Genomic DNA, 12,559 nt, shown 5'->3' with positions numbered 1-12,559 from the left:
TTTATTCGCCCCAAAAAATAAAAAAAAAAAAAAAGGTAAAAACGTTTTAATTAGGCAGAGTTTTTTTTTTTTTTTTTTTTTTTTTTTTTTTTTTTAAGCTATAGCTTAGTTAGTGGATTTATTTTGTTTGTAAAAGTAGACTTGTCGTGTTTCTCCTCTAAACTCTGTACAGCTCAAAACTCCCAAATTCACTTAATGTATCGTGCTTTTCACGTTTCACTTTCATCAGTGACTTGATGTCCAAAAAGACAAATAAGTTGGACATAAACGTAAAATTACAGATCCTTTTGTTCCACAAAATTGAATAAAGTCAAACGTTTCTTCAGATTCAGTTTTTTTTTCTTCTATACTTGTTACTTTTTACATACAGTATTTTTATGAACAAAGAGCTGCCATGTCAATAGTTCTATATTTGAATTAGTACAGACTCATCTATGCAAGTCAAAAAGTCGTTACTGAGCACGGTGTTGACTAGTCTGAAAGTCGACTAATTGGTACAAACCGTAGTCAATGCTGTGTTTATTCTTGAAGTCAAGTGTTGAAAAGCCGCCGAAGAATTAATTTACCTCTCCTGAAAGCGTATTATTATTCATGAGTCACCTTTCTGAGCTACATCACTGATCATCTAAAGAAGCCGTTGAGGCCAAAGCAAGGATCAAACCCGAACAAGGCGGCGAGAGCGACTGCGACAAACAAGCTCCGGAGAGACAGCAGACCTTGATAGGTCTCAGACATCGCCGGTGTCTGACAGGGTCTCTCCCTAAGGACCTTATTTATAAAACTTTTTGAAAAAGCCAGATCAAATGAGCTTTTCTGCTCCTCGTGCTTGATGATGGGAAATGATATCTAAATAAAATATGAAAAGTGAGTGGGCTTTATAGTTTTTTTCTTTCCCTCCTTCTTTTTCTTTTTTCGTGTGTTTATTTTCAGATGCGTGCCCAGGATTTGACAGCTGACGAGGCAGCGTGCGCATTTGAAAATGAAAAGTGCTAATCTAAAATCTCATGCATATTCAAACATTAAAGGTGGGGCGGCGGCGGCGACGGCTCTCGAAGAGGTTTCAGAGCGTTCCAGCTTTACTGACTTTTAGTCGCACACTTTCCAGTGGGCAAGCGCTCAACTTAAGAGACGCGTCATATGCTTTGCGAAGAACTCCTTTTCACGACATGTGCTTTTTTGGCGAGTTATCGGGCTCGTGGCCAGAAGAGCCAATGCAAAAAAAAAAAAAAAAGGTTTAAAAAATGTGAAAAATATAATTATCTTTCATTTAGTTTAGTCTCAAAAACGAGTTCCACCAGTGAGACTAGAGTGTTCCTTGCAGCTGGCGTGATTATGTACAATATGCACTCTGTGTGTGCGGATGAATAATTCAGAACCATGTGTGTTTGAGTGCTTGTATGTGCATGTGTGGGTGTGCAGCCCTGGGAGACGGTATTAAGTGTAGATAGAGTTTTCGGAGTAGAACTGATCTCTCTGAGAGCTGGGTGGGTCTCTGGGCTCTTAGAGAAGAGCTTCAGGTCTTCTCGCCATTCCCCCCTCAACTCCACTTCCACTTGCCTCAACCCCTTTAGCTTAAATGTCGCAGCAGCCTCGGGATAAGACGTGGACACACTTTGTTGGTCCCTGCAGCTGTGGTCTCCGTTTAAACCAAACCGGATTTAGAAGGACTTGAGAAAGAAAAGAGAACGATGCTTCCACTTTCCGACTTTTAAAACCTGTGAAAATAAAGTTCGGTTCACGGCGCAGCGCGTCTGACAAGGACCTCGTTGCACGTTGTTTTCACCAGAGTGCGACATTGAGTTCTTACGATGCTTACGGTTTTCAGCGGTGTCCATGGGAGAGGGGAGGAATTGTTTTTGTCTTTTTTTTCCCCTCCCTTTCGTGAATTTCACAGAGCAAAATTGCAGAGACAAGCAGACATTACCCTGCAAAGTCAAGACCCAACATTTGCAATGTGAATTGACATATTGATCTGGCTTAGCAGCTATTGGCAGAAAGAGTAAAGCGGACGGGGCAGAGTGTGTGGGTCCGCGGGAGCCCGGTGAGAGCCAGGCAGCATTATGCACACCCAGAGAATGAGGCTTAGCATATATTGAGTGTTTATGCTGCAGAATAGAAAGTGTGGAGCACCTTTGCTTAAACTCACTGACTGTTAAATTGGGCTTAACTAAAAATCCCTCTTACACAAACAGAAAGCGAACCGTGGGTGTTTTTTTTTTTCCTTTTTTCTCTTCCTTCCCTGTTTTGCATAAGATTTATTTTCATGTGGGCACTTTTGTAAACATGGCCTTTTTTTACTTATTGATAAGGGCTCTCTGTTTTACATGAAAATAAATACGCGAGTACATGAAAAAGATCAAGAATGAGCAGATGAAGGATAATGTGTTGAAAGAGGTGATCTGGAGGAGAGTGAAGGATATCCATTGTTTGTCTTCTTAAGGGCAGGGCACACACGAGGGATGGAGCTGGAGTGTATGTGGATTAACGCGAGACTCTGCGCTGAATATATAACCAACCCAAGGTCTTCTCTCCTTGGTTCTCCTCTCATCTCCTTCACTACGATGGCCATTATGAGAATAGGGAGACTGTGAAATACTTACATCCCCCAAGGTATTAGATTTGGACTCCCGTTGATGTGAAGGTAGCACAAAATACATAAAATAAGTACGGAGCTTATGCAGCTCGCTTATAGGTCAAATTGTGATACTGTGGTTTGGGAAGATTTTTTTTTCACAGGGTTCTTTTGAGCATCAACAGAAAAAATGCAGCTGAGGCCACTTTATTAGGTACACCTGTGTTTTTACAAATAGTGCATCAGCCAATCACAGTACAGCAAATCAATGCATTCAGGTATCTGGACATGATAACAGCAACTTGGAATTGATCAAAAATGGTGAAGAAAGTTACTTTGATCATTGCATATTGGTTGGTATCAGAATGATTAGTCTTAATATTACAGATACTAGTGATCTGGAATGGGACAGAAACATAAAATATCCAGTGAACAGCAGCTGTTTGGGATGAAAATGCCTTTTTGGTGTAAGAGGAGAATGGGAAGTGATAATAAAAAAGGAGAGACTAGCTCAAAAAGCCATTCATTATGTCCACAGTATACAGAGTACCATCTCTGAATGCTCCATGGATCAAACCTTGAGGCGGATGAGCTACAGCAGCAGAAGGCCACACTGTGTGCCTCTAAATCTGATCTGTTCAGAACAGGAACCCGAGGCTGCACATCACACAGGGTCACCGAAAGTAGAACCGCTGCCTGGTCCAGTGATAGCACGTAAACAACTTAAACACATGGATCCATCCTGCTTTGTAGCAGTGGTTTATGTAGTTTGTGGTGGTAAAATTCACATTTTGCACATTTTTATACTTCCATTTGGCTATCAGCTGATTATACAAACGGAGCAAATGCTTAAGAAAAAATTTGGTGTGTGGAAAATAAGCCATTTCAAAAACCTCTGTATTGTTAAGTCATAATTAATAGGCACTATGCTGTTACTTTGTAACTGCACCAGAGCCCAGCTTCTCCCCTTGCAACGAAAGTAGAGCTTCAGGATGTCTGGCCAGCTTGTTTTACCACTGTACAATGGCTGCTGGAAAATACAGGTGTTTTATTTGTGACTTACCATTCAGAAACCACTTGCTGCATACTGATGCTTCTCAAAGATGTACTGCTGTGGAACTACGCATCTGTTTGCAAACATTTTCACGCGTAAACATTGAGTTAGGGGCGTGGCCAGCAGCAGCTTATTTGGATTTAAAGTGAAAAGAGGCCCAGAAGCAACTCATTCCTAAAGGAGCTCAAGGCAGAACTGACCAGACTAAACTCTCATTGTCACAGAAATATTTTGCGTGAAAAGATGTGCTGAACATGTTTTGTGTAGCCCTTAGACCTAATAGGTCACCTTTAAGGGATGGAGGATGATTTCTTGACACATTTCAGGTCCCCTAGTAACAACCGGGTAATTTTTAAATATCACAGCCTACCTGAGTATTGTTGCTGACCATGTAAAAATCTTTTTAATATTGTCTTAATCTCTTTGGAACAGTAGAATAGTGAGGATTTGTTTTTTTGTGTGTGTGTCAATTTGTCTCGTCTTGTCTGCCCTGATTGCTGCCAGCTGTGTCTCATGTTTACCTCTTGTGTATTTAATCCCACCTGTTCCTGGGTTTCCCCGTCGGATCCTTGTTGCTGCTGCCATACGTTGTGTTGCTGATTTGGATCTGAACCAGTGATTGAGCTCCTAGGTTTTGCTCACCTGTGCTGCCTGGACTTTTGTAAACGCCTGTTATTTTGACTAAATCATCAAATTCAGTAACTTGTGGCCTATTTCATATGTTAACAACCTCCACTCAAGAGTGTTTCTTTATGTTTAGCACATACTCTTACGGGGGAAATAAATCAGACTGGATATTTTTAGCTTTTCAATTGGCTGATATAAGCCCCAGACTCATCTAAGATGAAAAGCTGAGTTGGGCAATATATTTTTGGACAACAACAATGCAACAAAACACCTTTCTCTTCGCAACAACGGCGTTTCATGAAACAAACCTTAATATATGATGTGGAGTGACATATAAAGTAGACTAAATGGCACGCAACAGACGAGCAGTCACTCCAGTGTTACTGGATCCAGCAGCACAAGGCGGCTCGGCTCGTCTTTAGTTTTTCATACAAAGAGACATGCTGTTGCCTTGTAGCATCAAATACACTCCAATGAACACCTGAAACATATTCGTGCCTCGCATTGGAATTGTCTGGCTTCTCTTATTTTCCGGCAATTATGAGCTTAACACAGTAAATCTGTGCTTCAGCTGTGTACAGCACACAGATTGCATTAGTAACAAGAAACATAAGCAATGACGTCAAATTACTTTAAATTTTATTTTCTTTTGGGCTTTTTGGAGCAAAGTGTCCAACAGCTAAAACGAATGCATTAGCGTTTCAGCATAAAACAGGTCAAGCAGTGGCCAATTTTTCCACCCCCTCACTGACCTTGCGCTGATAAAGAGTCTGAGCAAATGATTGTGTTCGATTTGCGGGCTTGCAGCATGTAGCCTGGGAGCGATTTGGGCTTGATGACGAAATTTACTGCGCACAGATAAAATGTGTTCTCAGATTGGTCCGCTGGGTTTCGTTCGGTTTGAATGGCTGCTAAACAAATGCAAACAAAGGTTTTATAGAAGGTAGCTCTGATGAAGGCAAACACATCATCAGCTGCCTGCACAAAAGGCCAGCTTGTAAAGAGATATTTTCTCCTTTTCTGTACAAATAATTTTCAAAGCAACATTGTTCGAGGTGCACCTCTTTGCTGAATAGATCACAACGCATGATGTTAGTCGGGAGCCCTTAGCTATGATTTTGAACACACCAGGTATCTCCTCAGGCAGGAGACACATAGGTGCCTTAAAAAGCTCAGTGGATACCACAGGACCTGAAAAACATAAACTCAGACATCAAAAACAGCTAGCATGCTGCTTTGGTTTTTTCTCTCTCTCTCTCTCTCTCTCTCTTACCTCCTTTTAATTGCAGTTAGAAACTAAATCACTTGTTGTTGAGAAGCAATGAGTTTTTCTTAAACTTTTTGAGTTCTAGATGGTGTAAATGAGCCTTCATTGTCTGTGTATGTGGTTGAAGTGTTGAATGTGTCTTTTGTGGTAGCCATATTGGGATCCTGCTAAAGAGAAGGCCCGCCTCAAACCCAGTTCTTTTGTAGGAAGAGCTGGAGTTTTACTGGTTGAAGCTTAAAGTGCGTAAAAAAGATATCATGATTTGAAAACGTTGCATCTGTATACATATATTTTGATAAATAATTGTTAGTGTTTACATTGTATATAAAAGTTAACTTTGTTTCTCATTTTGTCCTCACTCTGGTCATTGGTCGACATAAATAGAGAAGGTGGGGCTTAACCGGTATATAAGAGGCCTGCTGGACGGCAGCCATTTTGAAATCTGATCTGGTTCATGAGACTTGATCAACCAGCTTTGTTTGCTGTACAACCAAGTTTGACTGACTTCCTTTTCCACACCTTTCAGCGTAACACTTTTGTTGGAGTACTAATAAAAAATTTACCTAAGTTGAGACGGAAATTAAAAGTAGTACATCGGTCAAGAAAACCGGCTCCCAGCTTTGACTCATATTGTCACCCACTGACGCCGTTTCTTCCTTAGAAGTATTTTGACTCCTTTTTTCACAGAACATCCGATAAGATCCAGTAGTTGTGGAGATCCTCTAATCCAGTTTGGTCCTTGTCAAATCCACTCGCTCGCTTGCTCTCCCTGCTGCTGACACAAACTCTGAGGACACAACGCTCTCTTACTGCCCCCACTCACTAGCAGCTGCAATGATAAGGAAGTAGTACGTGTTCTTCACTTCATCTCTCAGTGTACATTGATTGCTTAATCGCTGACAGCAAATCTTAACACCGTGACAAATTATTTCATTCAATAATTAGAATATTGTAGGCGGTTGCCTTGCATCCTTCAATATGAGTAATGGAGGAGATAACTTGTTAAAGCATCATCCTAATTTACACCAGTGATTATTTCCCTTTCTTTTTCACTAATTAGTAAAACTAGGAAAACAAACATTGATTTTGTTACCTTCACTGACAAGAATAAGCCAAACTGATCATTGAATGGAGTCTACAGCCAGCATTTGGAAACTCATAGCAATGACTTAAAGCAATAGCAAGACCCTGCAGCACTCCTGATGATTCACAGGCTGCGTTTCTTCCTGCTTCAACCTTTTTCTGTTAAGTTGACACATCTGACCTCTCACTCTTGTTTCATATTTAACAGAAAGGTTTCTGAGAGGCACTGACTTTGCCGAGGGAACAAGTGTATTTCCTAGGTTGTAGAGTTATGGCTTTAATCTGGAATCTCACCTTAGCATTGTCTTTCTTTTTTTTTTTTTTCTTTTGTGAGAGCTGTTGTCTTAAAATGCAAGATCAATATACAGGCTAAGGTTCTTTTATTCATACTCTTTGTTTTCTTTAGCAGCCTTACAAAATGGCAGGCATTTTAAAAGGATGTGGCAAATTCTGTACATCACGGATTTGGAGTAACTCACATCAACAAAGTCAGAAGTTGAAGGAAAAACTAGTCATGCAAATGTAAGTTATTGTAGTTATGCTTCAGATGAGTCTAAAGGACTGCTGTTAAGACACCCCCAGCTGAGGAGGCATAGCTTACTCTGAGTTTTACAACTAGGCTATTGATTTACTCATTATCATCTTCACAGGCGATCCCCCTACTGGGGATCAAAGGACACGGCTCTATTCTCCTCTGTTTAGTTCTGTTCTGCTGCAAAAGAGATCTTGCCGTCGTTAAATAGGCCTGAAGCTTACACGGTCAGTGGCCTAACCAGGACATTTAAAAAGATCCCTGTGACTGTTCAGTTTCGAGAAGTAACATTTACCCCATAGCAATCAGATGAAATGAAGAAAACGACAAGACAATGGGTATACGCTCTGAATTAACTTTAGAACTTTAAAGGGCGACTATCATATTTCAGAGTTTGAAAATTTAAAAAACGTTAAACCAGGGGTCCCCAAACTGCGGCCCGCGGGCCGGATCCGGCCCGCCACGTCATTTGGTCCAGCCCCCTGAACAATGCCGGATCCGGCCCGCCTGCTCATACCAGAGAGCATTCAGTGTTTTTTTTCATATATTGTATTTTCCGGTTTATATGTGGATTTTTCTTCAACCACCAGGGGGCTTTTGAGCAAATGTGAAACTTACTTTCCCTCAATGGAATATATACTCGTCAGTCACCGTTTCACTCACGGTTTTTTCCATTTGCATTCTGGGTAAAAATCTATCCAAAAGTGTCGTCGTCTTCAATCGTCGTCAATATAAATGTGACGTTACGACGTCACATTGGAGTTTGAGGTTCACTCACACAACTTGTTCTTCAATGACTATTGTTTGCCGCTGTCCGATACCGTATGCACCATCATCACTCCCTCTTAACTTGTGGCTTTGTTCTTGTTTTTTTCCATCAAGTATTTATTGAATTTGGACTTAAAAGTGAAAATTGTTATCACTTTTAAGTGATAACAATTATCGTAGTGAAGGAGATGTTATCGTGAGCTACAAGCCTGAAATCAAACAAATAAGAAAAGTTGTTAAAAAAAAGATACATGGCTTTTAAACAGAGGAAGGCTCGGCTTTCCGTTTACCTGTTTTGCAGCTTATCATGAGTCGTGTTTTATCGATGCCGAAGTAAGTCTGAAATAAGTTGGGAATTAAGTTTTCTGTTCCTACAACTTTCGGAGCACATAACCTCTAGTTGTCTCTCCGCATTACAAGATTTTCACAATATATGAATGTGGATGTAGATATTGACAGACTCTGCCCGAGAATCAATGCGATATTCCTCTGTTTATGCTGATGGTATTAAAAGTCAGCACAAATCACATCAGGAAGGAAGTGTGTCATTGTTCTGTAATTGAAATTATGCAAATACTCACAAGGCAGGATTTTGTAATAACCACATTTATTCATATATTTCCTCTTTTTATTATATATTAGTCAACTCCGAGGCATGGACTTTTTTTTTTCTTAATATAATTTATGTGGTATTCATTATTTTCTGCCACCACCTTATGTTGCTTTTATTGCGTCAACTTGTAAACAGGGGGACACAGAACACATAAGCGCATTCTATTGAACGACGAGCAGGGAAACAAAGTTAACAGTCAAAGAAGCTTTTCATGCATAAGTGTTGATTTCTCTGGGGATGCTCAGCAGGCACTTTTTCTCTCTCTCCCTATTCGATCCGCTCCTGCGCTGCAGTAAAGTCGGGCTCTGAAGAGACAGAAGAGAAATCCATACGCGCCTCTGTCTGGCCATTGATATTCTCCTTACTCTTTTCCTTTTCTGCACACCTTCATCACCCCATCTCTCATTCTCCCTTGTTCAAGCGTTCTCCGGCGGGTCCGCAGTGGCCAATCCATCCTCACGCCCTCCACCAGGCCAGGTCAGGACATCCGATATCCCATGGATCCACACTCCTCCTAAGCCGCCCGCGCCAGCGTAACGTCCTCCAGTGACCCGCCCACTCGTCCGCTCCATCTTGACCTCCTAACAATCTCGAAATCGTCTTCATTTCTCTTCTTAACTTCTCCAATCCGAAACGTTTGCTTTGGATTTATGTTTGCGGCACTTTTGACTTGTAAAATACGCATTTTTTTTTATAGCATTTGTTTAAAAAGGAAACATTTGGATTCTTTTTAAGGAAAACATTTTCCATACAGTGAGTGATGTCAGACGTATCTGGATGCAATTGCCTCTTGTCATTCATTTCACAAAGTAAAATGATCACATTACAATAACTTGCCCTTGAAAATTCTTGAGTGACTTACTTTTCCGTCACGAGAGCCTTGAGAGAGCTTCGAATCGTGTTTTTTGGTTCAGTATTTCACTTGGCCTCCATTGAAAGTGGAGCACTTTGCTGCCAGGATTCACCACTTGTACATCTGGGCTGACCTGGTTTTGTTTGGAGTTCAGCGTCGAGCCCGGAGCTGTGTGGTACAAGTCATGAGCTCTTCCTCGAGATGTGAGCAGCGATTGTTGGTGGGTAAATGGTTAACTCCCAAGCAGCAGCAGCAGCAGGTTGGCTGCGTTGTAAATCATAACTTCTCATTGTCTTCTTTCCCACTTGTGCCGTGCGCATTCACCGTGTGATTTGTGGACCGAGTTCTCCTTGCAGCTGTTTTTATGTGTGTCAAGGAAGCCTGAGGAGTATGGCAGGAAACACAGTCACACATGCTTCTGTGCTGAAAAGAAGAGAGCGATAGTGCTGTGGAGAAAGTATCTGGTCCTTTACAGATTCCTTGTTGTTTGTTTTTTTTTCACGTTTTTAGGTCTACTTTGATTACAAATGTGCCAAAATCTGCCTGTATTCTGCTAATGTTGAAAAAATAAAATTTTGCAATTGCAGTGTTAACTGTAAATGAGAAATAAAATAAAAATCACAAGTGAATCAGCTTGTTCGCACTATAAGTCATTAAAAATCATGGCAGCAACGGATGTAAACAGTTACATGAGAAATATTCATAATGTAGTCATGACGCCCCATCATCATCTGTGAGCCATCAGAGGACACGTCTGCATCTTATTCAGCTGTTGGAGTGACAAAGCTCCTATTCCTGAGAGTGGCTGCATATGCTTCTTCTCCAAGTAACTCCGCTCTATTGGCCCGGCCGTACTCCGCTCTACAAAAAGTGCATCACGTTTCCACCGGCCAGCTTGGACGGTAGCAGAGAAACATCTCCTTGTGTTGCGGTAACTCTTTCTACACCAAGAGTTGCTCTTGTGCTACCGAAATGTGGCGTCATTTGTGGAAACAATGGAAGAAGAGAGCCATGGATAGCATTGTCCCTGTGTTGTTGCTGTTTGTTAATCTTATGGGGATTCTCCTGAGATTGAACCCTAATCCCTCTGGAGGACCAGAAGTACTAGAACAGCTGGGCTCCGAAGCGGAGAGACATGACGGGGAGATCCGTGTCCACCTCCGTCTCGTCTTCAGCCTCCACACGTGAGGGGATAAATCCTTTCCAGAATACAGACCAGATAAATAAAACGTACTCAGACTTGAAGACGCAGAGCTCAATTCATGCACGGCAACTTGACTATTTTGCCATTTACAGTTACTGTTTTATGGTTTGTTGTGATAACACACTGATACTAGCTCACCTTTGGGTGCATGCATGCAAAGACAAATGAAATCTTACCATGGAAAATGTCCTCCAACAGCGAGGTGGCAGAGTCCATGCCACCTTCCCGTCCACAACTAGCAGGGCGATGACCATAAATTGTGTCCGTAAGGTCGAACCACCGCCACTGCTTTCGATTGAACCCGCTCCGCCCGTTGTGGTCCTTTCACTTTTTAACCTTTTAAATTTTTCCTGGCACTGTCGCGATGTTCTGTTGTATCCAGTGCTGACCTTCCGTTTTTTTGCAACATCAACAAAAACTTTCTTGTTTCTTTTTGGGTTTCTTGCCCCCAGTAATTAAAGAAAGGTTTGCACCTCGCTGTTGCTCCAGTGAGTATACTTTTGTAAGGACTCCAGTGCTGCTCTCTCCACAGTTCCAAAATTGTCGTTTTCTTCTCTCGTTAAGCTTGCATCTGACCAATTCTCTGACCAATCAGTGGTCAACAGCAGGACCTAAAGCTTGCATCATCCACAGCACTTACTCGGCCCTGACCAACTCCACTCCAAAGCAGGAACCGAAAAAGCATGTACCGGCCTAAAAAAGAAATGAAACGCTCACACAATGCAGGCCGAGTAGAGTGGAAGTAGAGCCAGTGGAAAAGGGGCAATGTGCACCGTTTTGGGGAAATTTATGTGAAATACTTAAAAACCTGTCAAAAAGGCCTGAAGAAAACAGAAAATGACCATTAAAACAGATGGAAAAACAGACTTTGCAGCTTTGCAGGTTCACACTCACCTTTTAGTATTTAACAATTAAAAAAAAAACTGAGGCCAACCTGCATTACCTTCCTGGATGTTTTGGTTTTCATTTGTGTTTTGACCATTTTGTTTTATGTTCAAAAGGTCTTGCCATATTCAGTTCAGTTCTCTGTGTTCGTTGTCATTAGAAAGGTGTTGCAATGAGTTAATTTCTTTAGGTTGAGATTTAAATTACTTCTTGTGTTCTGTTTTAGCTCATCCTCTAAATCAATGTTAACATATTTTACCTCTTAATTTGTAGCTCCATTGTGTCTAATTTAGGTCCCTTTTGTGCTAATTATTCACCTTTTCTCAATTTGACCCTTTCTGCTTTCCTCCACAGCTGTTCCAAATCATCCTAATTAACTCACTTCACCCTTCCCTTTCTTTTTAAAAGAAAAATACACCTGCTGTTACTTCAGTTCCTTTTAAGGTATACAAAAAATAAGCTTGTCAAAAGGTTATATTTGCAACAGACTTGACCATGCAAAGAAATCAATGACAATGAATACTGCTTAACCATCCCAAATGAGCATCCTATTTAGTAAAAATATTCTAGGCACTATTGTTTAATTATTTAAACTCTTATTTTATGTGTCTGCTTAACAATGAGACACAAAATATGAAGAAATTGTCTGCATGCAGGACTCTGGCTGAAGCTAATTTGCAACCCTCATCACTGGCTGGGCTTTAAAGATCAAGACATAAACAGAACTTGGATTTTTTTTAAAAATGCATTACTGCAAATGAAATGTGGAATCCATGAAAATAGTAAATAAATTTAAAGCAATAATTATTGACAAGTATCTGGTTAATTTCTACAACCTAAAGTAAGCTAATTGTCACATGCTCGCTGACATTTTAGCACTTTGAAAACATTGAATTTGTTTGTTCCACTGGTATGTTTGTACTGTAAGTATGGACTGACCAAACATGTTTTTTGTGTGTGTGTGTGTGTGTGTGTGTGTGTGCCTTCAGCTGGTAAACCGTCCTCTGGGTCTGTTTACCAGTTGACAGTGATTTCTAGTGTCAGCTTGAAAGAAATTGCCTTATACATACCATTACCCCTTCATAGCCACAGTAACCACAG

The sequence above is a fragment of the Poecilia latipinna genome, unplaced genomic scaffold, assembly GCF_001443285.1.
Source record: "Poecilia latipinna isolate Pla-1442-1.1 unplaced genomic scaffold, P_latipinna-1.0 Scaffold1731, whole genome shotgun sequence".
In the NCBI taxonomy this organism is placed as follows: Eukaryota; Metazoa; Chordata; class Actinopteri; order Cyprinodontiformes; family Poeciliidae; genus Poecilia; species Poecilia latipinna.
This window is presented reverse-complemented; position numbering follows the sequence as displayed.